The sequence below is a fragment of the Protopterus annectens genome, chromosome 7.part0 (genome assembly GCF_019279795.1).
Source record: "Protopterus annectens isolate FY-2018-M chromosome 7.part0, PAN1.0, whole genome shotgun sequence".
NCBI lineage: Eukaryota > Metazoa > Chordata > Ceratodontiformes > Protopteridae > Protopterus > Protopterus annectens.
The window spans coordinates 372811910-372839295 of record NC_056739.1 but is presented as its reverse complement, the minus strand read 5'-3'; positions in this window follow the sequence as shown (position 1 = coordinate 372839295).

Here is a 27386-nt window from a genome sequence, read left to right as displayed (position 1 = left end):
GGCTCCAGTGCATATCCAGCATCCCCCACTAGGTGGCCATCAGGGATGTCCCCATTGGCAAATCTCTGGTACAGCTGCGTCAGATGCCAGATGTGGGAATCGTGATAGCTTCCAGGGCAGCCAGCACACACATTCATTATTATGCCCTGGGCATCACACACGACCTGACAGTTGATGGAGGGGAAGCACTTGCGGTTGATGTAAACCCTACCCCGCTCACCAGGTGGTGCTTTGATGCATATGTGCGTGCAGTCTATTGCACCCACTACCTCATGGTATTCTGCTATTTGGTGGAAAAGACACATATTGCTGGCCAATGCCTCACGGGAATTGGGAAAATATACGTGGTCACCGACATGTGCTGACATGGCATCCAGGAACTGGTGGAGTACCCTGGATGCTGATGCCTGTGAAATCCACATCATATCACCAGTTGGTCTCTGAATGGTACCTGTAGCTAGTATTCTTATGCCAACACATACCTTGGTATTCACTGGGATGGGTTCACCTCTGTTGGTTCTGTGTGTGAGGCATGGCCTGCACAGCTCAACAATTTGCTGCATGAGGTCTCTGTCCACCCTATAGCGCTCCACTATCTCCAGCTCATGTAGCCCCTGGTAGGTTACCCTGGGTCTGTACACTCTTCTCTGTCTCCTCACTGTGGGTTGCTCAGCAGCATTCACATCACCACCCTCAGCACCTTGCACATGTTTGTTTATGATAGCAAGAGCAGCCCCTAACATTTTGTCTGACTTAAGCTTTTTAAGCTTTCCCTCTTTGTATACTGCAGTGTTGCAGAGTTCTTTGGAAAAACAGGGGGGAATGCTGAATGCAGAGTTTAAAGTGCTGGGCTGGGATAGTCTGCTGCCTGTGTAATTGGCTGATTCTGATATATTTCACCTGGCAGCTCTGCTAGTTCTCCTTGGTTAACTTCCTACTACTACTTTTCCTTCCTTTTGCCTTTCTGTTTCCACAGGGGGCAGCACCGCGCAAACAAGCGCAAACATGCGCACACGCATGCACACGAGCACACATGAGCAAACACGCTGTGCGCATGTTTGCAAGAAATTTCCGATCTTTTAACAGTGTGCACCTTTGGTTTCAGGTTTTCAAACAGGACAACTATAGGCACGCATCTTGCAATCCTAAGCAACTCAGGGCAAACACAAGCCACTGTGCTTCAATTAGCTTACAGCCTTTCTGATACACCCCCTCATGATGTCACCTATATTCTACTCTACTACTCACCTACTCCTACTTTTACACTCTTGGGACATGGCTCACATGCTGGGGAAATTTGTGATTCACTATCCTTATCCTCATTTGCGTAGGATTGCTTACTAATGCATGGTTACATCTCTCACACTGAGCTTCCCCCCCTTAGCAACCACTATTCAGTGGCCATGTTGTCTTCAGCCTGCCATTCACCTGCATGGCAGGATATGCTTTTTAGTGAAAATGCCTATTTTTGGCTATTTTTTAATTATTTTCTTGTTTTTTAAAGAGCCGCACGTTTGCGCGGTGCTACACTATGCTTAAACATCGGAGATCGTGGAAAAATAAAAGTTAGATTTTTATGATTTTTAAACATTTATAAATGCCAATGGCCTTATATTTGGCCATTGGCATGCTTCCTCAACTGTATGCATCCTTTATTTGGAGCTGTCATAGCTCCGTTTAGCTATTTGCAGAACGTTACTCCGTTACCAACGGAGTACATTTCTGCAGATAACACTAATCTTCCACGGAAAGGTTAGTGTTTCCTGGATTGCAAATTTACCTCATTTGCATAGCTTTCAGCAGCAAATGAGGTAATTTGCATACCATGACACTGTCCGTGCAAGAGTAGCTTTAGCAGCTCTCGTGCACGCCCCTGCCGGCTGTTCCTGGATCGCACGGCAGACATATTGCTTGTTTGACATCTTACACTACTCTACAACTCCGTGTAAGCTTTCGTAAATCTGGCCCATTGTGCTGAATTTACTCATTTCACCGTACGCTTTGTTATTAATTAAATGTGATGGAAGATGAGAATGGTAACACAATTTACATGCAAACATTTGGGGGTTGTATGTGATGTACCCAAGGAAATTGTTTATATTCCATTTACAAAATCTTTTGATGAGTTATTGGTGGCTGTCACCCTGAAGTTAATGTTAGACATGGTTTATTATGTCTACTTCATGTTCAAAACTGAGGTACTGCAAGTGTTAAAAATATATATATCGGCAAGGATAGAAGTCTAATTCTGCGGAAATGTTCTGCAGTCTCTTGCTCTTTTTTTTTTTGTCTGAATCACCAAAGTGACGGGTTGCTTAATGTAGCACTCACAAGAAAAAGTGTTTTAAATGGATTTTGTTTTGGCAAAAAACCTGAAGCTCTGAGATAGGATGAGACTGGTTACATGTAGTACCTGAAAAATGAATCCTGATGGTTAACTAATAGCTTTCATGCTCTCTAGGCTGTAGAATAACTCTCATTTCAAAATTCTAGCTGTATGTCTTATACTTGTGTTGTTCATTGCTTGATGGTACAATTAATAATCATATTTTACTAATTATATTAGTTATTTATCTTTACTTGCCTTTCAGTATCAGGTTTCTGTTTTTCAGTATGTCGATAACAGCATGATTCTCCCTACCTTTTGTTCACGTTTTGTCATATTCAGTAACTGGGGCCATTTTCAGATTTATCAGGTAAATGAAGTAGCTGGCAAACTGAGTAGCCTCTTTAGAAGTTTTCAGTATATGTGGATTGACTGGCTAATCTCAGCAGCTAGCCTGGTTGATGTATTTCATGGCAGCAGGTGGTCTTGCTAGAATCTTTCATTTCAGAGCTGCTACAGTTCTTAAAGATCTTGGGGGTAGAAACACTTCCATTTTACACTTGTCTCTTTTCTAACTTTGTTCATTTCTAGGTGAGTTTCTCTCTTGTTCCACTTTTCATCCCCTTGCAATCATATAATATCTTAATTCTAGAGATAATATTTTTATTTACCCTTTTGAATTAATTTTACTTGATCTACAGAGTAAAGATAAGTGTTAACAGTATAAGCATAATAATGAAAAAAATCTAAGATTCTGCTAACTTTTTTTTTTTTTACAAATGCTTCTTTGCTTATTTCACATAGCAAGATATTTCAGTTAATACACACAAGACTGAACACCACAGAAAGAACGTGATGGAGCTTTGCATAATATCTTATCTGACTTTGTAATCTACCATCGCTCCTGTGTATGTGACTACGACAGCCATATCTACCACTTGGATACTTTAATTTCATGTCATATTGTGTCATATCACATCATATCATGTGGTGTTACATTGAGTTCTCTTATCTGGTCTTGATAACATTTTCAACCTTTTGAGGTCTAGCAGTCAGGAAAGTATAGCCATGTGCACTTAATTTCCTTCCAGCCTGCCTTCCGTTCCTGAGATGAGAATGTGCTGCCTTGATTTTGAGGTTGTCAGATCACTCCTACTGTAAAGATGTTCGTACACAATATTTTCTGGTGTGTTCCATCAGTAACAGAGTATTAAGCATTTTTATCTCAGTGTTAATGCTTGCTGGAGAGATTTTATATCCACAGTATGAATGTATTTATTTACTGACTGAAGTTCTGGAAGGGCTCTGTTTAAATCAACTGACAAGGAACTCTCTTGTGTTGCTCTGTTTGACTTCTGACTGCAGCAGACTTTTGTAGAATGCTTCAGTAGCAAGATGTAGGTCAGTGGCTTAATACAGGCCCATAGTACTTAACATGAGCAATACCTACAGGGGGATAAGGACGCCTCATGCCTTTTGAGATACTTATACCTTGATTTCATAACATCATTCCTATGTCACTCTCTCCACTCGTTCTTAAGAAGACTAGATTGCGACAGGTAGACAGGTAGACCTTCTGAATGTGAAGTGCTAAAGTTGTACTTTTCTGTACCTCTGAGGTAGCATATAGACATTGTTATTGTGTTTGCCATTTCCTGTTTTCTATGATTTTGAGGAAATCTTGGACCTTTAGGTCACGCAAGGTCCAAGGCTCATAACAGCTAATGCTAGGTTCACCACTGTTAAGGACAATATAAATCTTGGCAAAAACAGAGACTGTAGGGACAATTAAAAAATATAAAAAGACGACTGTAATGAGAAGATGGATGAAGTTTAGCAATAATTAGGTACACATTTACTTCAAACACTTGCCCTGTTTCTGAATAAAGGCACATTAAACACTTCAGTACAAAAAAGTCTGATTCTGTAGTCCCTGGATTTAAATTACTTTCTGTCTCTGTCAGTATCTTCACCTTCAAAATAGTATTTTCTTAACTCTCTAGAATGACAAAAGATTGCTGCTTATGAAGACCCTGTAAGTAATCTCTGAAATCTACTTTGCAGATCTCCAAATTACAAATAAGGTTCTCATGCTAATCTTTTTTGTGGGTAACTGCAAACTAGGTGTCATCCTCAAGTGCCCTATGATATGCAGAAGCTCCAACTGGAACTCACATGTGAACAATTGTTGCTCAATAAGCAGGTTAAAGCTAAATGCAGTGCAATATTGTTGCATTTAGTAAACAATCTCTTCATCCATCTTATAGTCTACACAACACCCCACTTTAAAATTTAAGTGTTGTGAGATACCTTGAAACATGGATAAATAATCCCCTTATCTTTATCACATTGCAACAGTGGTTAGGAAATCTTTCTACTTCGGCCAACTGATTTCTAAAAGGTATTACATCTAAGATCAAAAAAAGTTCTTGGGTCTGATCAATGTGGAATATAGAGGACTACCACTGAAGACAGTGTCCCTATTGAGATGTATCTTACTAGGCATATCAGCCAACTAGGAAGGCCCCAGAGACTTCAAGTGAGCTTAAAAAAAGACACCCCAATTAAAAAGATCACAGGCTTAAAAGACAAGCCCAGGAGAAATGAGAAACACTGTTCCTTTAATGTCCAATAGTCTCCTTAGGGTCAGTCTGTATCTTACCTTTTGGGCCATTATGAATTCAGTAGTCCAAAACCTCTTATATCTTCACAAATCAAACAGTCCCACTATCACTAACACCAGGGATCTAAACCTGCTTCAGCAAATAAACAAAACATGGTAGAGAGACAGATGTGTCAAGCAATGCTTACCCCTTCTCTGTAACAAACTTCCACTTCAAATTAAGCAGTGCAACACACTATCTTCCTTTAGAAAGGAGATAGACAACTGGATGGTTATTGACAAATTCACCCCAGATATAATTGGCCTATTGCTCCTTGAAAAAGGAGGTAAGGTCTAACTGGGGTACTGGCAAGAGGTACATGGCCACAGGACCCAGTTGCTTTATATTTTCTATGATTTTTTTTGAAACAAGTACTAGAATTTTCAAACTTTATTGACTGTTGCAAGCTTTGTAATGATATGGTAACAGATGTGCATTGTATATAACAAGACCACGGGTTTGTTTCCCAGTAAAACATATGCAGATTTTACATAATTAATGAATGCTATAGGTATTACTTGCATTAACCAAATGGTTAAAATCACTTACATTACCAGACATAAAATGCTAAACATTAATGCAGATCAGCTTTGTGTGACTAAGAAATGCACATTTAGCTTGGTTGACAAGTATATTATACTTGGATAACAAAAGCACTTGGGTTGTTATTGAGAAATGTCCACATTTGGAGAGACTGATTAAAGAAATATAGTGCTCTTTTTACAGCTGGACAGCTTATTGTTAAACATCTTAAAGCAATCAAGAAGAGTCTGCTAGAGGGTAATTTCTTGAATGGATTAACTTTTAATGCATCATTATGTTTGTGAACCTGTGCACCTCATAAATGAGTGTATTTCTGAAGATGAAAATGGATATTTACAATTCTCTTTTCTTAGAAGGGATTTTATTGATTTGCTGTTCAGTATATTATTAAAAAGAACTAATGTCTCTTGGGATCACAAATAAAAAAATAGCTCTCAAACAGTTAGTATTTATCCTCTAAGTAACCTCTGAGTAGCTATGTATGTGCTACTAAGACAAAATAAAAAAAACAGAGCTACAGGCCTAGTCTGTCATGTCCAGTAGTACAAAATCTACTTCAGTCCATTATTCTAGCTGAGCATGGTCAGTTTGGTTAATGTGCTCAGTGGTAAGATTGATGCTTGTCATTTGTTTACTGTATTTTGGACAGTGACCAGTACAATCTGACCTCAAGCAATTAGGATTACATTTAGTAAGTCTTTGCTAATCCTATCAGTGCATAGTCTTTGTGTATTTTTACTGACTGCTACATCAGAAGGACTTCCATCTTTTTTTTTTTTGAAAATATAGTATTGTTGGTATTGCTTTAAATATAAGTCACGACTATGGTTTCAGTATTATAGCACTGTAATTACTTCACTTGTAATAATGATTCTCATTAAAATGGTTCTCATATAATTATTTTAAAGTTTCTGAGAAAAAAATCTGTCAGATTGACACTGTTTTTCCATTGTTGCTGTTGGGTGCTGTTCGTAAACTTGGAGAAGGGTTAGCATGCAGTTGAACAGCATACCAAAGCCCTATGTGAATTTGCTACACAGTGAAATAATGCTCCATATACAGTCTTAGTCTGTTTTGAACCCATAGTATGTGTGGAATGCACACATAAGTGACACCTCTTTGGGTTGTTTAAGATTGACAAACACTCCACCAGTTGCATAAACACTGGTGCCAGTAGTGTAACTAACAGGACTTGTAAAGTGAACACAAAGATCATTGTATGATTGCACTAGGACCCCTTCCCTGCCAATGCATTGCTCAGCTGCATGAATTAAATCCTTTGGACAGTAGGAAAAAAAGCTAATGGTATCAGAGTTTCTTGTGGTGAAGACAACCCCTGCTACAACATCCACATTTTCTATGCTCTCACACAGTGATGCTGCTGAGCTCTCTTCAAACTGAGCTTCTACAGCATCTGATTATGTCATTACAATATTACCAAATTAATCTTAGCTCTGCTGTCATACCAAGTGAATGAAAACTCTACACAAATCGCAGGCATATGGGATAATGGCTAAGGTCTTTACTTCACAGAAGCAAGGTACAGGGTTTGATTCTAACCTCTGGTTATTAGCTAGGCTTGCAATAGGCTGCAGACTGATAGCTTAGTCTTTATCTATGTTCCATAAACAATGGAAAACAGCACAGAAGGGAACAATTGCTTAGTAAGATGGACAAATTGTAACTTACTAAGTGACTGCGAATGTCTTTAACAATTAAGCACAATACATCACAGGAACTTATGCAATCCTTTGTGTATCTCATGCAAAATGAGTTTGATTTGTACACTGCATTTTAGTTCTGTGATCCTTGTCTGTGAATGGCAGTACTGATAGTCAGCATACTAAATACAGTGCACAGGTCGATGTGTATACAGTGCACAGGTCGATGTGTATACAGTGCACAGGTCGATGTGTATACAGTGCACAGGTCGATGTGTGGTGGTGCTTACAGGCAGTGTACCAAATGTGGTGCACAGGTCATTGTGTGGTGGTACTGACAATCAATGTACTAAAGCAATGCACAGGTTGATGTGTGTTGGTATGGACAGACAGTGTACCAAATGCAGTGTACAGGTCAGTGTGTGGTAGTACTGACAGACAGTGTACCAAACAGTGTACAGGTTGATATGTGGTGGTACCAACAGACAGCATATCCAACACAGTACGCAGGCATATGAATGGTAGTACTGACAGACACAGTGCACAGGCCCATGTGTGATGGTGCTGAGAGAGTGCACTAAACACAATGCACAAGCCTATGAATGACTGTAATGACAGGCAGAATACAGTGCACAGGCCTATGAATGGTTGTACTGACAGGCAGTGTACAAAACACAGTGCACAAGCCTATGAATAGCAGTACTGACAGTGTACCAAATACAGTGCAGACGTCCGTTTGTGGTGGACTGACAAAAAGTGCACCAAGCACAGGTCTACAGATGGCAGTACTCAAAAGCAGTGAACTAGACACAATGCACAGCCATTCTTTAATTATGGCACATAAACCTAAGCATTTTATACATTTTTATTACAACTGCATCATTTTACCATCAGGAATATAATGTGAGTCTATCTAGTTTGTAGAAGAGGTACAGCAAGATTAAACCAGCTGCACTCTATTCTATTCCATGCCTTCAGTAATTTCACACAGTTTTAAGGGCCACAATTGTCTTAGCTACAATCATTTATTTTCAAAACTTACTCTACCTGTCAATTACCCATTATGTGAAAAAAAACTTTCTTGTATCAAAACTGAACTGTGTTCTCTTTATCTGCCAGCTCTCCTTTCTACCCCTAATACTGGGTGATTTCAACTACCCTGCCATTAACTGGGAAAACTACTCGTGTACCAATACCTTTGCCCAACGGTTCTTGGAATTTATAAATTCCAATGCCCTGGATCAACTAATCCATAGTCCCATCAGGGGCTCCAGTATCCTGGACCTGGTTATTACCAACATGGAAAATCGATGCTCCACACCAGTGGTCACCCCCTTGTTGGTTAGGTCTGACCATAAGCTAATCACCTTTGACATCCACATCCCACCACCCAGTAAGGAAACATCCGTAAAAAACATCTCCAAGGCCAACGTCATGCTACTCAAGTCAGAAGTGACAAACTTCATGACACCCATGCAGACGGGATCTGCAAGTTCGACTGCTGAATCCTACACTAAAGCACTGAATGAGCACATCCACTCGTGCATGAATCATGCCATCCCAAATAGAACCAAGATGCTCTCCTCCAAAAAAGGAAGCCAATCTGGTGGTCCCTTGTCATAAACAAATTATACAACAGAAGGAAGAAACTGTTGCAGAAAAGAGGAAAATCCCAGGATGCAAAAAACTCCCTTACCAGCCTCAGTAAGTAGCTGATATCCCTCATAAAATCCTCCAAAGCTAGTTATGAAAATAAAATTGCCAAAGATTCCAAAGACAACCATAAGGTACTCTATAGCTATGTCAAGAATCTAAATGGCAATGCTTAGATCTGCTCTGAGCTACAACAGAATGGCATTAAATATACTGATCCCAAGGACATTGCCAGTATCCTGGCAGATCTATTCAGTGCCAACTTCACCCCCCTTTCACCCCCTAAACGGCCCATCTTAATACTTAAAGATTACCAAATTCCAGTAATCACGGCCACACAGGTAAAAAATGCACTCTCCAAAGCTAAGAATACAGCATCCATGGGACCAGACGACATCCCAGGCTGTGTACTACATAAACTACAAAATGAACTGGCACCTCACCTAAGTGTCATGTTTAATCATAGCCTCACCTCAGGCTTTGTGCCCACTGAGTGGTGCACAGCTACAGTTATCCCACTCCACAAGGGGAAATTCACCTTGGATCCTCGGAACTACCATCCCATCAGTCTGACGAGCCTGATCTGCAAGGCCATTGAACGTATTATCATGGAACTTATAAACAAAGACATTGACAACCTTCAAACACTGGACCCCACCCAGTTTGGGTTCGTGAAGGGCCAATCTTGTCTCCTGAACCTGAATGACTTCTTCGACTCAGTCTCCAGAGCACACAACCTATCTGGACCTCGCCAAGGCCTTTGACATCATCCCCCACTCTGGAATCATAGATAAACTTACTAATCTGGGCATAAATCCCTACGTCACTCAATGGGTTGCCAACTGGCTTACTGACAGAACCCACACTGTAAAAGTAGCGGACTCCAAGTCCAGCTCCAGACAAGTGACAAGTGGAGTACCTCAGGGTTCAGTCCTGGGACCACTCTTACTTGGCATCTATTTCTATGAAGTACAGGCCAACATTAAGGGACTCTGGCTAACAAAGTTCGCAAATGACTGCAAACTGGGAGCCATTATTGAATCCCCAAATTATGTGGATATTCTACAAAAGGGCCTTACAGAAACAGATGCTTGGTGCCACGGGTCATGGGCTCAAGCTCAATGCCAAGAAGTGTATAGTTATCCCTTTTGGGAAAAAAACATGTACCCATGAATTACCACATAGGTGGCAGTACACTAAATACCAAAAGTGTGATAAGAGACTTAGGAACACAGGTGGACAGTGGTCTCACCTTTGATAACCACATCGCCACAACAGTCAGGAAATCCTTCTATGTGGCACACCTCATCACTAAGGGCTTTTCATCCAGAAAAAATGAAGTCATTGTCTCACTGTACTCATCCCTCATTAGACCCATCATAGAGTACATCACCTCACAAGGCATCTGCAACAACTGGAAATGCCGCAGAAACACCTCACTAAAAGAATCACAGGCCTAAAGCAGATGTCCTCTGCTGACCAACTAAAAAAACTCCAGCTATACTCTGTCTCATCTTATCTACTCAGAGGCGATCTCTGCTTAACATACAAGGCCATGTCAAACCCAGAGGTGTTGGACATGCTACTCTTAAAGAAATCCCGATCCATCAGAGCCACATGCTCCAGGAACCTAAACCTTGTCATCACAATGAACAAAACATGCTGGAGGGATAGGTTCCTGACCTGGAAACTCCGCATACTCTGAAATAGACTGCCCATACATGTCAAGCGGAGTGCCTCCTTGACCCTCTTCAAAAGGAACCTTGATGACTGGATGGGGGATAGGAAATTTACCTGGGGATCAAGTCAGTCATCCTGCTGGACAGGGGTCCAGGGAAGTAAATATTGTGGGAAGAAATAGTCAGGGAATTGTTATGGCTAGGCTTGTATAGGCCCTAGGGCCGATAGTCTAGTACCAACCTATGAATCAATGCACCTTTATCTCCAGTGTAATCACATCACATTTACCTCTTATATATTCATATCACATCCTTCCAATCTCTCCATTTTTTTTCAAATGAAAAAGGATGATCTCTTTTAGTTTTTCCTCAGACGTACTCACCATCCCAGTCCCAAAGCCACTTTCCAATGTGCCCTCTCCTGCAATGTGACCCCCCCATAATAACACACACAGTACTCTGAACAACACATAATCAGTGTCTGCTATAAAAATATTGCCACCATACTATTTATTGATTTTACCCCATGTACATATACCCCATCATATGATTTGCCTTTGCTACATTCACACTTTCGGTTTTCCATAATAAACCTCAGATTCTTTTCTTCTTCAAGGGTTTTAAGCTCAATTGCCCTTAGTTACATATTATGTTCTTATTTTGCTATTTCCCAGGTTCAGTACTTTGCACTTGATAAGCTGCAGTTACAATTCCTTCTTTCTTTTTCAGTTGGATATAGTGTATAATTATTTTTATTCTCTCCTCAGTCGATTCTGGTTATAGAGTTCCTCTTGTTTTCCTGCAATACTGGGGTAGAGTTCACATATGCACTATCACTGATTAAAAAAAGGGTTGATGTAAAACTCAGATTATGAGATTGTACCAATTTTTCCAGAACAATTAAATAAAGCAATCAAGTAGAAGTCAAGACAAATAAGTTAATGATTCCAATTATTTTTAACAATATTTTGTATCATTTTTCTCATCTAATTAATTTTTAATAACATTGAGATGCCAAGAATCTTAGTCTGATCACAAACGAATTCCCTATTCACTTTGTTAGGGTCATGAAGACTACAAGGTCTGAATTTAATAGTTCTTTTGTTTTCAACCTCAGCTGGGCCTAATCATCCCACATTCAGATATAATTGATAAATTCACTTAGCTAAATGTAAATCCCTATGTATCTTGTTGCAAACTGACTCTAAATATGCAATTAAGGAAATTAGGGTGTGGAGGCTCTAACTCCTCCAAAGGACCTGTCACTAGCTGTGTATCTCAGGTTTTGGTTCTTGAGTCACTCTGTTTGGGATTTACTTCTCTGAGGTCAAAGCTAATGTTGAGGGCTTGCGGCTGACCAATTTTGCAGATTCCACATTATTCTGTACTTAGTAGGATGAACATTGTGTGCAATGCTTCCTTCAGTATGTACCCATCCAAATGCCTGGAACAACTTTACTGTCTGCAGCACTTTCTCACCACAAAAATAAAGGGCCTAAATCATAAGTTACACTGACCATATCTAAGCTTGTCCTTCTTCTTGTTATTATACAGATTACTGTGCGGAGGTCTGCCTCCCTTACACAGCCTCTACCAACCTCATCCTTTCAGACTTACTGCACATCCACAACTCCAATAGTGGTAGAAACACCCACTCAAGAGATCTAAATCTCCTCTATAACTTAAATAAAACAGGCTGGAAGGATAGATATGTTTCACACAGAATACCAGTTCTCTTAATCTACCATTCCATGTAAAGCAAAGTACGTCTCTTTCTCTGTTCAAGTAGAATATAGACAAATAAATGGGAAACCACGATTTGCATCTAGATTAGCACCCTTAAACCTCAGTTATAGAAGTAAAACATAAATGTCTGCCCAGCTCTGATAATTTCTGCTTAAATGCAAAGGGCTCTGGGTTAAAACAAAAAGAGCTCTAGGTTAATAATGTTTATAATACTAGGGATAATAAACCTTTTGGGAATGCGGGGCTAGGTTTCTGAAGACCCTCATGGATCAATATCCTAGTAAGTATCTATGAACCATATAAATCCCTCCCTTAATAACATAACAACACCATAGACCTAAATAACAAAAAATCTCAAGTGTACCATAACAAATGTAAGGCTAGCTTTGAATATAAGGTTGTCACCTCCACACCCAAAAAGGCCCCCTTTAGATATATAAGGAAATTCGCATGTGATATGCTGTTCTACTCTGAGATAATACCTTATGATACCATTTATTCTCATCCCAGCCTACCTGACAAATTCAGCTCTAATGTCTCCTCATTGATTCATCCCCCATGCAATGATTACCCCCCAAAAAAAAACAACATTCCTTCAAGAATAACTCTATATCAAATCCTTCCCACACTGTCCTCATAAGTGATACACATATTTTGCTCAGCCCCTTCCGAACTAGATCAGATTAATTGTCTCCACTGGTGATGTACCAGATGTTTGAAGAACTACCACAGGGATAGCACTGCATAAGTGCAGCCCCACCATACACAAGAAAACCTAAGCCTCTCCATGGGTAATTTACAAGTGTTTACATGTCTGACATAGTGGTATCACTACATAATGGTGGCCTCTCCACGACCCTGAGAACTACAGAACTCTTGTGTTTCACACAAATATAATATCTTGTGATACCACAAACATCAAAGATTGAAGCAATATTAATTTAATGAGCTTTAATTATACTGTGACTTAGGAATTTGGTCCATTCCTATCATGGCATTTGAAATCCTAAGCCTTTGGAAAAATTTAACCAAACTGGTAACCCTGATCAACAATCAAAAAAGGCAGATCCTGTCTAATGACTCATTTTGATTTCTTTGAAAGGGTGGCTAAAGACTTTGACGATGGACAGGCCATCGATACTTCCCATCTTGATTTGGCTGCAGCCTCTGATACCATTCCAAATACAGGTATTTTTGACAAGCTTTCATAGATAAACATTAATCGCAATATCATCCACTAGATTACCAACTTGGATCCTGGGTAAATCTCATACAATAATGATTGGTAGTGCTACATCCTTACAAAAAAGGTAATTAGCAATGTCCAGTATGGTTCAGTCCTTGCACCCCTCCTCTTTATCTACTTCACTAACATAAAATCATAAGACAAGATGGTCTGGTTAACTAAATTTGCAGATAATTGAAGACTGGCTTTCATTGTGGTCTCTCCTACTGGTACATTTATAATCCACCAAGTGCTGGATTAAACTAGTTACTAAAGTAATGAAGAATGGACTAAACCCAGTTTCAAGAAGTGACTCATTTATTAGAGGTCGGGGTACTTGTATTGATAATGAGCAATCCTTTGTTGAGCATGTCGGTCCTGGCCAGGAAATCATTGCACCTGGCTCAGTTAATTTCCGAGGGTATTTACTGTATGTCTAAGGAATTCATAATTCTCTCTATATATTCTTCATTAGACCATCATTGAATGTAATGTCCCCTTGTGTATTGTACCTCTTGAAATGTCTTGCCTAACTAGAGGGATCCCAAAAATTCCTACATAAGAAAATTACTGGAATAGCTATCAGGACAGACAGTCTCTCTGTTTATGCTCTGTCTAATATAGACTTGTGCATGGTGATCTATGGCTGACTTTCCGCGTATAAAAGGCTCTGCCCTACTTAAGTTTCTTCACTTTTATAAAACCAATGACACCATCAATACTTGCGCCCAAGTCCTTATTAATCCTGTTTGGAACATAAACAAAAAATGTTGCTATGACAGCTGTGTAATGGAATGCATCCCATCCATAATGAACCATACATTTTGCACATCAAGCAGAGCAATGCCTTAGTCACCTTTGAAGACAAATTTGACAACTGAAGGCTAAATTAAAATGTCTTCTTCCTAGTATGTAGGACAGCTGTTGTTGACTGAGGTAGCTAATGCATTTCAACTGCAATAAGTTATTCTTACTGAATTTCTTATTGTCCTTCTAACTGCACCCAAGTTAGCCATCCGAGAACATACGAATCGGTGTTCAAAGATGGAAAATAATACTGCCTAATCACATGCAGAAGCTGATGCTGGACAGGGATATATGAGCTGCCTGTTGGAATAGTGAAAGGCAAAGAAAGCTCTACAGTGTCAGATAGAAAAAAGATATAAAAATGTGCTTTATGCAGTTTATGCCATAATGGCTGTCCAAAGAGGAATTGGTAGCCTGTATATTTTAAGGAATTCACTGGAGTAGAATAGCCCCTTATTTGTTTCACTTCAAAGATGCAATGTGTCTCATATATGTATATTTTTAATCTAAATATTTAGACTTGATTAAACTGTCATATGCTGCTTGTTTGAGGCTTATCATTGCACTGAAGTCCATAGTTTCTTAAGGATTACCCAGTATTGTCATATCTGTAAATCTTCTAGAAGATACAAGTAAGTAGTTCAGAGGGCTTACATAAGTATAGGAATTTCACCATGTGACTACAAGTCCAGATTGATCTTAGCCAAATGGGCAAGTGGAGAGAGAACCACTTTGAAAAATCTGATGAATAAGCACCACAAATACATGAACAAAAATCAATGAAATACTTAAGATATTAAAATTGAAATAAAAGATAAAAATGGGAGAGCAGCAAAATTTCCTAGCAAATATGAGTAACAAAAACACAAAATGTCAAAATCATCATGTTACCTAAGTAGAAATGCCTAAAAGCAGCCCAAAACATGAAAAATAACATCACAATGGAAATAGCAATGTGACCTCACGTCAAGGAGAAGCAAGTAAAACAAGCTGATGGAGAAAGTTAACCAAGTAAAGGATTAAAAAGAAAAACAGAATGAAACTAGCCACAGAAAGAGGTAACAATTACACTCTACTATTTCTCTAGTGCTTCTGTTTTTTAAAATATTAAAAAATATACACATATAGATAATGTCAAACACATCTGTCTTCATAGCAACACTACAATACAGAAACAATAAAAGGGCATGCCACTCAGCTGAAGTATATATATTTAAAGATACAGTATAATAGAAGTAGAGCACATAAACACAAAAGAACATGAAAATGATAACATCTACATAACACCTCCCCAAATTTCTACAACAAACACATTTATATAAAAGCCAGAAATGTGTCTTGAACCAAACCAATTAAAATGAAATGGAGGGGAGGGGTGGAAAGAATAATATATACATTGCAAACAAACATAAAATAAAAACAAAACGTTAAATAAAGCATTAAAATCAACTGCAGTTTACTTAGAGAGATTTGCATATAATTTATAAGATATAACAGGCCTTAACATATAGAAGGATGTAAAAAAATAATTAAATACACACTTGTGCACACGTGCCCAGTATAATGCCATCCTACATAATATAATGCCATCTTACAATGCATAATTAATAAAACCTTCTAACAAAAAAAGTGGGGGTGGTATTCAAAAGAATGCTGACTTTATCAGGGCTTCATTGTGGCCCTCTGGTAATGGTACAGTGATAAAGTGATTCAGAGACATAAAAGAGCTGCATAGAGCAAAAGTTCATCAGCCGCCAATTAACATGCCTCCAAAAGGATCACAGTATAGGAAGAAATAAATGTGTTACTGTACTCCCTGCACATGCACAGTGAAGAGTCTACTTGGCTAAGACTTTTTTGCAGGTTTTATTGAATAATTTGTTTCTGTGACCTTTCTACCTTTATTTGCATGTAGTGGAGGCCCATGGGATATATGCAAATAACCATTTAAGTACATAGCAGTGTTTTAGCTAGATGGCTGCTGAATGCCAATGACTTTTTATATTTTTAATTCTTTGTGGGTACATTCAGGCCAACCCCACAAGCTGCAGACATGCTAATTGTCACTCTCTGCAGGCCTTGGCCACCTGAATGCCCTCTGCCTTCAGCCACTATGGTCCTGATATATACAATACTTTGTGGTGTGTATTTTTGTGTATACTCTTACACATGCATGTTTATGTAAATGTGATTTAAGGAGACAATGCTGGTGTGCTATTTATACTGCAGTAATAGCATGAGATGGTAGGATTTTGTTTTGTTGCCTTGCAGTGGTTTCCTGGAAAGTGTTTGGAAGGCAGAAGAGCTTGCTGTGATTGATGTCTAGTGAATGTCACACTGGGTCATGACATCAGCTCGTACATTCTTATTCATCAGTGCATAATGTAATGTAAGGATTATTCATGACAGCACCTGTCCCAGCTAAGCAGATTCCCAGATTTCCTTGTGCCAGATGTTCACCAAAGGATCAGTGACAGGTGAAGGTGTGTTCCCTGTACTTCATGCATTATCTTTCTCCTTTCTAGTTTTTGTGTCACCTTGTGCATATTAGAGTGCGCTTGTGAGTGGGGAGATGTTAAATATGAATATCTAAACAAACATCTAACAGTCCTGACTAGCTATGGTGTGTACTCAATATTGTGATGTTTCTGAGCACAGTATACATGTTGCCTGAACAGTCCCACCATCTCTCATTGCCATCGTTTTATCAGAAGGTAAAAAATATGTGAGATTGTACACACTCACACCTGCAGTGTCTTGACAGCAGTCATAGACTATTGCTAAGCAATAACTTTGTTTATCATCCTTACTGATACAGCTAAAAAACTCATACAAGACCTCCAGGAATTATCTTCCCTAATAACAAGCCAGTTGTCAAGGAGGCATATATACTGATAAAACATTAAAGATGAAATAATTGACATTCATAAACTTCATCACGAAATCATCCACATTTCATTTCTACAGGAAATATTTAAGAATCTTCTGCTTCCTGTATTTATTTTCTTTAAGCTCACAAGGTTTTGCTCAGTTCTCCTTGATTATGCACTGCCTACTGAGTGTTTATACATTTTTATGACTTGAAATGCAATACTACCCAGCATGGACAAAACAAATTCTGCAACATCCTTTCCAGTCTTTTGAAGTTTCACCTCCTGCAAACTAATATAATTACCACCCACTTGCCTGTCTTGTTCTGCTGGACTGTTGCAAAGGCCTTCACTGGGTTTTATATTTTTTCAACTGAATCTTGAACTGAAGAAAATAAGAGGTCCCTAGTTAATCAGGACTGTGGTAGTAAGATTTTAGAGAAGAAAATAAATCAGAAAAATATTTGATCTGGGCCACAAAGCTCTTTTCAGCATATACTATTACAAAACCATAGATGTTAGCACTCATAATCAACATGTGGCATAAATGCAGTGGAGTTTAAATCTGCTTTTTGATTTGTTGTATTATTTTCTTAGTCAGTACATCTACCTGTTTAGCCATGCCGAATAAGTACACACTCTGCAAGCCAGAGTAAAATGTCAGCACTTGGGATGGACATCTCCAAAACAATCTGAAAATCAGCTGAGAATCCGATTAGAAAGATTCTGCTGTCTGCCTCTGACCTGGTTTTGATCAATATCTTTGTCTGACCTAATTTACCAAGCCACGTTATGCTCGCCTCTTGGTCCCAGAGGAAGAGGTGATTCTATGACTCTCACCAGGTCGAGAAATTGATTAATATTACATGTTTCTGAAACATAAAGGAAACTGAATCCATTTTATTTTTCTGTCTGCTGACAAGAGAAGGATATTGCATTCATTTTCAAAACCTACATCTAGTTTCAGGATTATATTTTTTTCTTTTTACCGACCATTAACACCAGTTCAGTATTATTTATATTTCTAAGGGTAGCTGTCTGCAGTAGAAGCAACTCCTACCTCTTAACTAAGTACATTCGCACCCAAGGTCATGTTTTATGATGGCCTCAGTCTAGCAATCGGCATTATTTCTGCTACAGCTATATCTAAAGTTAGGTGAGTTATAACAAGAAAAAGAAGAGCATGATTTGTACAGAAGCTATTTTTGTAATTTCCCTTGAATACTTAGCCAGATCTGGGTGCTTAATATTACAGTTTACAGAGAAAAAAGACAAATGTGGGTGCATGTAAGAATATTTCATTTTAGCACTTCTGATTCAGATTGATGCTTGTGTGAAAAGAGGTCTCACACTTGCCACCATGATAATGGTCTCGCACATGCCCCATCATATTAAGACTTTTAAATGTGGTTTCTGACTAGCCACAAATGCATAAAGGTTAATGAACAGCTAATATACAGATTATATCTGCTAAAATAGTTCCCTAGGGGGCTTCAAATTCTGAAATAGGAGAGAAAACCGGGAATAACTTGGCACAAATATTAAAATAAAATGCTTGCCCAGCATGTGGGGTGCAGCGAACCCCATTATTATTTTGCAGCTCTTAGCTCATGCATCCCTTCTGAATAAACTTAAACATTTTCTTGGACAGATGAAAAAGAGAAACAGAAGTCCTGAGATGTGAATTAAAGATTTTGTGATAGATTACTCTGATCACAAGACTCACCATATCAGGCACAGTTTAACTTACAGCTAATGAGTTTCACACCGCTTTGCTATATTGACTTATTATGTGGTTAGATTCACACACAGCTTAGTTCCTGTTATAAATATGAATTGTAATGTAACATGATGGTAGACTGAAGTCTGCTGGTTGAAAAAAATGATATGCAGAATTCATTTGAATGCAGCATTTTATGCTTTGTGGTAGAAAAAGAATTATACATGTGCAAACTGTGCATTCCCATTTATCTATATATCATTATATGGTACATGCAGCAAACACAGGTGAAGGCCTTAGTTAAGTGTAACAGACACTTATAATGCCTTATAATGCATGAGGATGCCTGGCTAGGAAGGTTCACCTGCCATATTCTGACAGGTGTGAAAACTTTTTACTGCGTTGACAAATGAAAAGATTCTTTCATTATTTATCACCTTTGCAAATACTTATTATGAATACTTATTCAGTTAAGGGTTACAGTGATCTCATTGTGTTTTTATTTATTACTTGTCTGTCTGCAAAGCCAATTAAACACAAATGCCTCTTTCTGGGAAAATTGAGGGGTACTTTGATCTGTTGAAATTATTTGTTTGGAGACACACAAAACGCATGCAGAGACTAGAATAATCAACCTATAAGTGTAGAATGAGGCCATTTAACAGTCCATATCATCAAATGCCTGTGCTGCATTATCATACATACAAGACAAACTGGAGTAATTTGCCAAAATCTCTTAAAATATAGTTTTCATACAAACTTTCATAGAAAGCAATAGTTCAGAATCATAATATGAGAGCAACCAGTTGAAAGATAATGCCTTCTGAGACAATTTGAAAAATAAAAAATGCTGAAGACTTTTATATGTGCAACTGAGGGATAGCTGTGCTCTTTTTGGACTCCACAAATACTAATCTTATAAACTTAAAATAAAAAAGGCTTCCATGAATAAAAGAAAAAAAAACAATCAGAGGTCAGCACAAGGGAAGCAAATAAAGGAAGTTACAAAAAATAAAGTTAAAAATGGGGTCATTGGAGCAGGTTAGATATGAGCTATAGCAGTATTCAAAGAACATGAGTCCTGGTTGTAGAAGTCATCTCAGGTAAATCATGCATTGTTTGACTTCACAGACAGGAAGGTGCCGTGCACAGTGGACTGGCCAATCAGATTTTTTGAGTTTGCAATTGTTCTGCAGACTTCAATTCAACAACTACATTATCGCAAAACTTTACAGAAAATCAGTACAAACATCTCTAGGACAGCATCATGGAAGCAACAAGGAAATAAAGGAAACTGAGGAGACGCTAAACAAGTTAGATGCAGAAGTAGAGACAGAGGTAGAATTTCTGTTAAAAATGAATGCTACACTGGGAGAAAGGGTAAATGTTTACTTTCTGTGGTTTCAAGAGAAAGAGCTGTGAATGACCTTTACTACTATTGCTGTTTCCCTAACAACTGGCACAGTGGGGTGAGTTTTGACTATTCCAGTCAGCTTGCAGAGAAAAGCAACAAATGAATGCCAGTTTTAAGGCTCTGAAAGGAAAAAAATGATGATGCATACTGTCTACCCTTCCAAAATAAAAATAACAAGGAGGACACAAGGATTTTTCAAGATCCTGGAAACTTCACAAGGAGCCCAGAATTTATTTTCAGAAATCATGACAACCAGTTCTGGTAAGGAGACCTCCTCAGATAAAAGTTATGAAACAAGACACGTACCATTTAATGGCCACAAAACTTGAAAGAGGAAATAATATGCACTCCTAAATGACCACTGCTTTCAAACTTGGGCTTAGTAGAATTGTTAACCTTCCTGTAGTATGAAGATTGTCATATTAATACCAGCAATGGCTTGTAGAAAATGGAAATAAAAATATACCTCATAGGCTAGTAGACTGGGTAGGAAGTTGGCCAGGAAATCCCAGCGGAGTGTGTAAAAAGCAACTCTAACTCACCAGCGCAGTACATTGTTGCACCATATGACCATTCATCCAGAAATGCTATGCTTCAAAATATTCACTTGTGTCAGAAAAAACATAAGGCAGTATCTGAGTAGGAATGCACTTTAGTGCCATATTGCTCCTTCTCCCTATCCAGGCAAAGATGGGTAGCTATCTTAACTAGGCACTCCCATCAAGGCAACTGAATAATGGACATGTCACAGGATGAAGGAGGAATAATTACTGACATTAATAGCATATGGACTGACATATAGGTTTCCTTTTTTTCCATATAACTGCAGCAAGGCGTCACAGAGAGACAGGCAAAAAGTATACCTGTGAAAATTCTAGAGATTGTTGAGGGACTAATAATCATTACTGAAGACTTCAGTTTATTCCACACAGGCTCATGCAGTTGGAGGGTATAAAACAAAATGGGAAACATAGTGAATCAACTTATAAAGCAATAAGTATAATGGAGATAGAATAGTGGACGTCCCAGATATTTAATGGTGTTACTTATGTAATGGTCAGTATGACATCCTTTTGGGACCAAAAGTGGTCACATCTTTCTTACATCCAATTTGGTCTGAAATGTGGTAGGGCTAGTATTACCTATCCCTTCAGACCATGAAAACGTATCTTGGCACCTATGTGATACTAACATGCTATCTCCTCCCATTACTTGGATGCTGCCTGCATTTCTATCTCACTGTTTAAGTTCAAGGACTGATTAAAAAGCAGATTACAGAGACAAGATAAGACAAAAACCTGAATATAAGTGTGATACTTTGAAATGCTGTAAGAGTGATGTATTATGGTCATGGGCCCTAAAAGAATGGACATACTGTAATGGCGAGTACAATAATATTATAAGGGATGTAGCAGTGTCCAAGATAGCTGATGTTCAGATAGATATGGCAAAGATGCAGAATATTATTATTTCTATGCTGCAGCAGATTCTGGATTATGAAATAGTAACAGAAAAAAAGAAATTGAAATACAGTTTGTTCTGGGGAGGAAAACAAGAGCAGCAGCAAAAACCAGCCCGTTCAAACTTGAAACAGGAACATACTCATCACTTGTCCAGAATTTTTCAGAATAACCAGATTTTTGCCCGAACTTTCTTATCTGTTCCTTGTAAAATTTGTTATCTGGCAAATTGTTGAGGATTGCAGCCACTAAATCATCAAAGAGGGTCTATATTACATGATCAAAACCTTAGGTTATCGAACACCTAACGGTCGATCACAAAATATTAAGATAAAAAATGGACGTTTCCACACAGGGAAACAATGCCGTTGGCCAAATTTAAAAAGAAAAGTTATAAACAGAAATAAAGTGGGGGGCTGTGCCCCCCCCCACTCCCCTAACTAAATATACCAACTCCGAGACTGATCTATAGTGGAGAAAGAACAAAATCCATGTAACGGCCAAATGACATGTTTCCCTATGTGGAAACCACTATTCAGAATTTTCAGACTTTGACATTTTGCGATTGATCTATAGGTGTTAGGTAATCTAAGGTTTTGATCACGTAATAGGGAACCATGAAAGACATATCAGATTTAGACTTCATGTCTTTCAGAAAATGATTTCTGATGCAAAACCCGTTATTCTAGAAACATTTTAAGTTTACAAGAGCAGTTTTTAAAAATTGTCCCTATTTTTGGCCTTCTTTTTTTTCCATTGTTTTTGGCTTTGTCCCTGATTCCTGCACTGCCATGTTCTTACACATGCAAAATGAAATAAGTCATTCCATTCATCAAGGAACTTATGCAATTCAGGACAGGAGATGTTAGGCTAATAAAGTAAAAAAAAAAAAATCTCCTTCATCATAGTGCATTAGGGCTGTCAGTTAAGTTCCATGCATGCTGACAATTAAGGACCACACATTTGCCCCTGGTTTGGGTTGCCTGAAGCCATGACTTCATCCTATTAGGATAAGGATGTTCCTGGCATGGTATGGAAAGAAACAGAGCTGAAGTCTGTTCATATTTCCTTAGATGAAGGCCCTTCCAGTCATAATTAGTGTGAACTCAAAATATGACCAATGGGATGGGGCTGATGGCTGGTAGTCACAAGGGGCGGTATATCAAAGTGCTTCTTATGTATTTTTTTTATATGCCCCGGGATTCATGAACCTTGCGCCAGGTGCACGCATAGCGTAGGCATTATAACGCCAAATATGGCCGCCGAGCGATTCAGGTACGATCCAATTCCACGTGCACTACCGGTGTGCGCCAGATCTGCGCAGCCCCCGGCGTAGGTATGCTAAACACCCTATGTGCGGTGTGTCACCATGCAAATGAAGGCATATAGCAATTCACGAAGTGGTGCAGGTGTAGCATAAGCCCACGGCAATGTAAACCAAAAAAAATGGTTTACATTTTCCCAAACATAACATCGGAGTAATGGAAGAGTGTCAGACCCAGGTATCACACTGTTAACATATGCCAATGGCGAAATACACAGACAATGGCAAAAGAAAATATGCACAACACGTAAATAACAACTTAAATGGCATGTCCACAGTAACTCACATCAGAACCGCAGGACATGTGTGCGGAAGGTGCAACATAATGAAATAATATAACAATGTTATAAAACAGCATCGTAATAGACACCAGGTTCATAGCATAATACACCATGGTATGCATGGAACGCCACAACCACGGTGCAAGAGTTGCCAAGGACTCGCGGCAGTCTTCGGCGTGGTAACTATGAATTAGTAGTCAATGCCATGCAAATGAGGCAGATAATACTGAATCGCAAATGCCCCGCCGGAGTAAGGTTTTACCGAACGGCGCAGCGGTAAAACACCGAGGAGTGGCTCAGAGGGAATACATGACATCTGCAGAGGGGTGTGCCACCGTAGCAGTAAGCACATTGGAGCACAGCAAATCTGGGCTGTACATCGCAAATCAAAGCTGGAGGACTGGGGTGTGGGGTAATAGTTTAGCTGAGAGCACACAATGCACGCAAAAGTGCATGTGTGCGAGGATGACAACGTTCCCGGAACCTAGTAATGTGACGCACGCCCCACAAACAATATCAGAAACAGGAAGGTGATGTGAAGAATATAAGGAAATGCGGAAGAAGTGTAATTGGAGTACTAATGAGCAATCAACAGTAATCAACCCACGAAGGCCGATCAACGGCAGCTGACAACTCTGCATGCAGAAACCTGCAAAACGGGATAGGGGAGGCATATGAATGCAAAGAAAGTAGGGGAGGTAGCAGATTGCAAAGATAGAAGACCTGACACAGCAGAGCAAAGCAGACTGGCAGCACAACGGCAGTAGCACACAAAACGCATGATATGCCATGTCCATGCAAGTACAAATGACAGTGCATGCAGGATGCATGCCAGAAAATGGTAGGTGCAACATGCAGAAATAGTAAGGGAAGGTCGAAAGGTAATCCATGGCAGGCAAGAGTAATTTAACACCAAAGGCAACACCGTTGTAGTTCCATCGGTAAAACACGGAAGATAACCCTTAGATATGGCCGTACAAACACACCCTATGACATCATCGGTGTGCACAGCACAATAGTATAAAGTGTGAATGCACACAACACACAGCCGTGTATTCCCAAATGCCGCACCATAGGTATAAACACACGGGGAACTTTTAAAATGTACATGTTGGGTGCTGCCATAGCTGTGATCCATCAGCATGCATTAGAGACAGACGGTGTTGTGGAGGAGGATGCCGACAACCACCGCAGGCCTCGGAGGAGAAGGAGAGTGTTCAGACCAAGGGTAACCTACCAGGGGCTACATGACCTGGAGATAGTAGAGCATTACAGGGTGGACAGGGACATGTTACAGCAAATAGTGGAGCTGTGCCGGCCACGCCTGAGAACAAGAAACAACAGAGGGGAACCCATCCCAGTGGACACAAAGGTATGTGTAAGCTTGCGAATACTGGCCACAGGTACCTTTCAAAGGCCAACTGGAGATATAATGGGCATCTTACAGGCATCAGCATCCAGGGTATTACACCAGTTCCTGGATGCCATGTTACCACATGCCAATGAGCATATATACTTCCCCAGATCTCAGGAGGATTTGGCTAGCAATATGCGCCACTTCCACCGTGTGGCACAATACCCGGAGGTACTGGGTGCGATAGACTGTACGCACATACAAATCAAGTCACCACCTGGCGAGCAGGGTAGACACTACATAAACCGCAAGGGATTCCACTCCATCAATTGCCAGGTCGTGTGCAATGCCCAGGGCATTATCATGGATGTGTGTGCTGGCAGCCCTGGAAGTTACCGCGACTCCCATATCTGGCATGCCTCACAGCTGTATCAGGTATTTGTCAGGGGGGACATCCCACAAGGCCATCTCGTGGGGGATGCTGGCTATGCACTGGAGCCGTGGATGATGACTCCCATCAGAAATGCACACACACACACATGCAAGAACGCCATAATGAGGCACACGCACAAACCAAAATAATCATAGAGCATGTGTTCGGGATGCTGAAATCACGGTTCCGGTGCTTGGATACATCTGGTGGAGTCTTGCAGTACTCTCCAGGCACATGTGCCCACATATTCATAGTATGTGCCATGCTACATAATATGATGCTGCGGAAGCAGCTGCTGCAGGGACATAATGGTGAAGGGCCACAAAGCCCACCACAATTGCCAAGGCCAGTCCAGGCACAGAGGGTTCCAGACCATGAACACACTGTGCCAGCCCCAGTAGGCAGACGGAGGCGTACCCAATATGCCTACACCTTGGCAAAGAGGGAACGTATAGCACATACTCTGACAGCGTAGGCCCCATGGACTGACACCTCCTCACCTGCACACACAGTGAAATGGACGGCACACAAACATGACCACCTGTAAAGTGTAATGTATGGGTGACCTTATGTGTGACTCCAACATACGCAGCCCCCAAACACTGTAAACCCAACAGCCAGTGGAACATGTAACGCCAACACCTAAACAGTACGTGAGTCCTACAGCATATGGCGTTGCTGTGTGCCTGCCACGTTCGCCGCAAGATGTATACATACATATATATATATATATATATATATATATATATATATATATATGTATATACATATATCTATATATATATATATATATATATATATATATATATATATATATATATATACATATATAGATAACTATGTACACATATACATATATATAATACAGATAAGAAAGGGAAGCAGAGGGATATAAGGTGACTGAGATGTATCCAGCGATATCTGTACATAGTATAGATAGTGCAACAACATTCTCAACATCCGGGAGGTTCACAATAATAGGATACCGCCAACCATGGAACGTGTAACATACCGATATGCATAACCGCGAGGCTGAAAGACCGACAGAACACAGTACTGTAACAGTACATGCGCATGTAATAGTATGATGATATGAAGGGAGAGGTAGTCACTGCTGCCGGTGTTGCGGTCCACGTAGGTACTGTGTGCAACCGTCCCCGTGAGTGCCGTAGTATGTGTACGTGTGCATTGAGGGTGCCGTGTGCATTGCTGTGTGAGTGTAATGTGTGTGTGTCTGCAACATGTGTATGTTGGTACCAAGGTAGAGGCAGAGCAGAATATTAGGTGTAGGCATACGGTACACTAGCCTCAGACTTATGGTCACTACTAGTCCCAGAGTAGTAGTGACAGCCCCACCCTGGCTAGGTGTGTCCTGACACAGAACGATACAAAGTGAATATGTTCCAGATGGTAGCACAGGAATATTCACCATAAGAAATGGAAAGGACGTATGTAATAGTCATTCCTGTATTTACGACACTGATATGTTACATGCAATATGATACGTTGGCAAAGTCACACAGCAATAGGTATGTTCCGCAGAAAAAAGTATGTGCTACCCCAGTACTGACCGTGGCCACGTGTTGGCCCGTAAACACTGCTGTGTGTTCCACAAGTGTCAAACAATCAATTCCCATTTGAATATGAGGCAACCACTAGCAAACAGGCTATACCAACAACAGGACCACAATGACTGCAAATATCTGGGACAGAATGACAAGGGATAGTTGTCACGTACACATAACCGCTGATATACCACATATGTTACGGAGGTATACATGCATCGAGCTCACCTGCAGATGATATCGAAACCACATAACAACAGCCCAACCTACAATCCCATAACAAAAGACTATTAACTGTTAACTCTCCAAGTAGGGATGGAGCACACAGACAACTATACTGTGTATGTAGAGATGCAAGGCCCACAAACCGTATCCGTGATGTACAACCACCGATATCCCCCACTGTAGATAATAAAGGAATAGAAACATACAGTCAGTCAATGACATCTGCATAACCACAACATATCGCGTGGGAGACACAATGAAAGGTGGATGCATAATTGCATGCGTCGTATAAAGGAAAACAACAGCCATGTTACAGTTTGGAATGCAATACCCCGTTATCATTCGTCGGCAGGACAGGTACACCCACATGTTGAATCAAATACTACACCTGTCACACACAATCCACGGGTGACATGAATTCAAAATATACTTGTCCC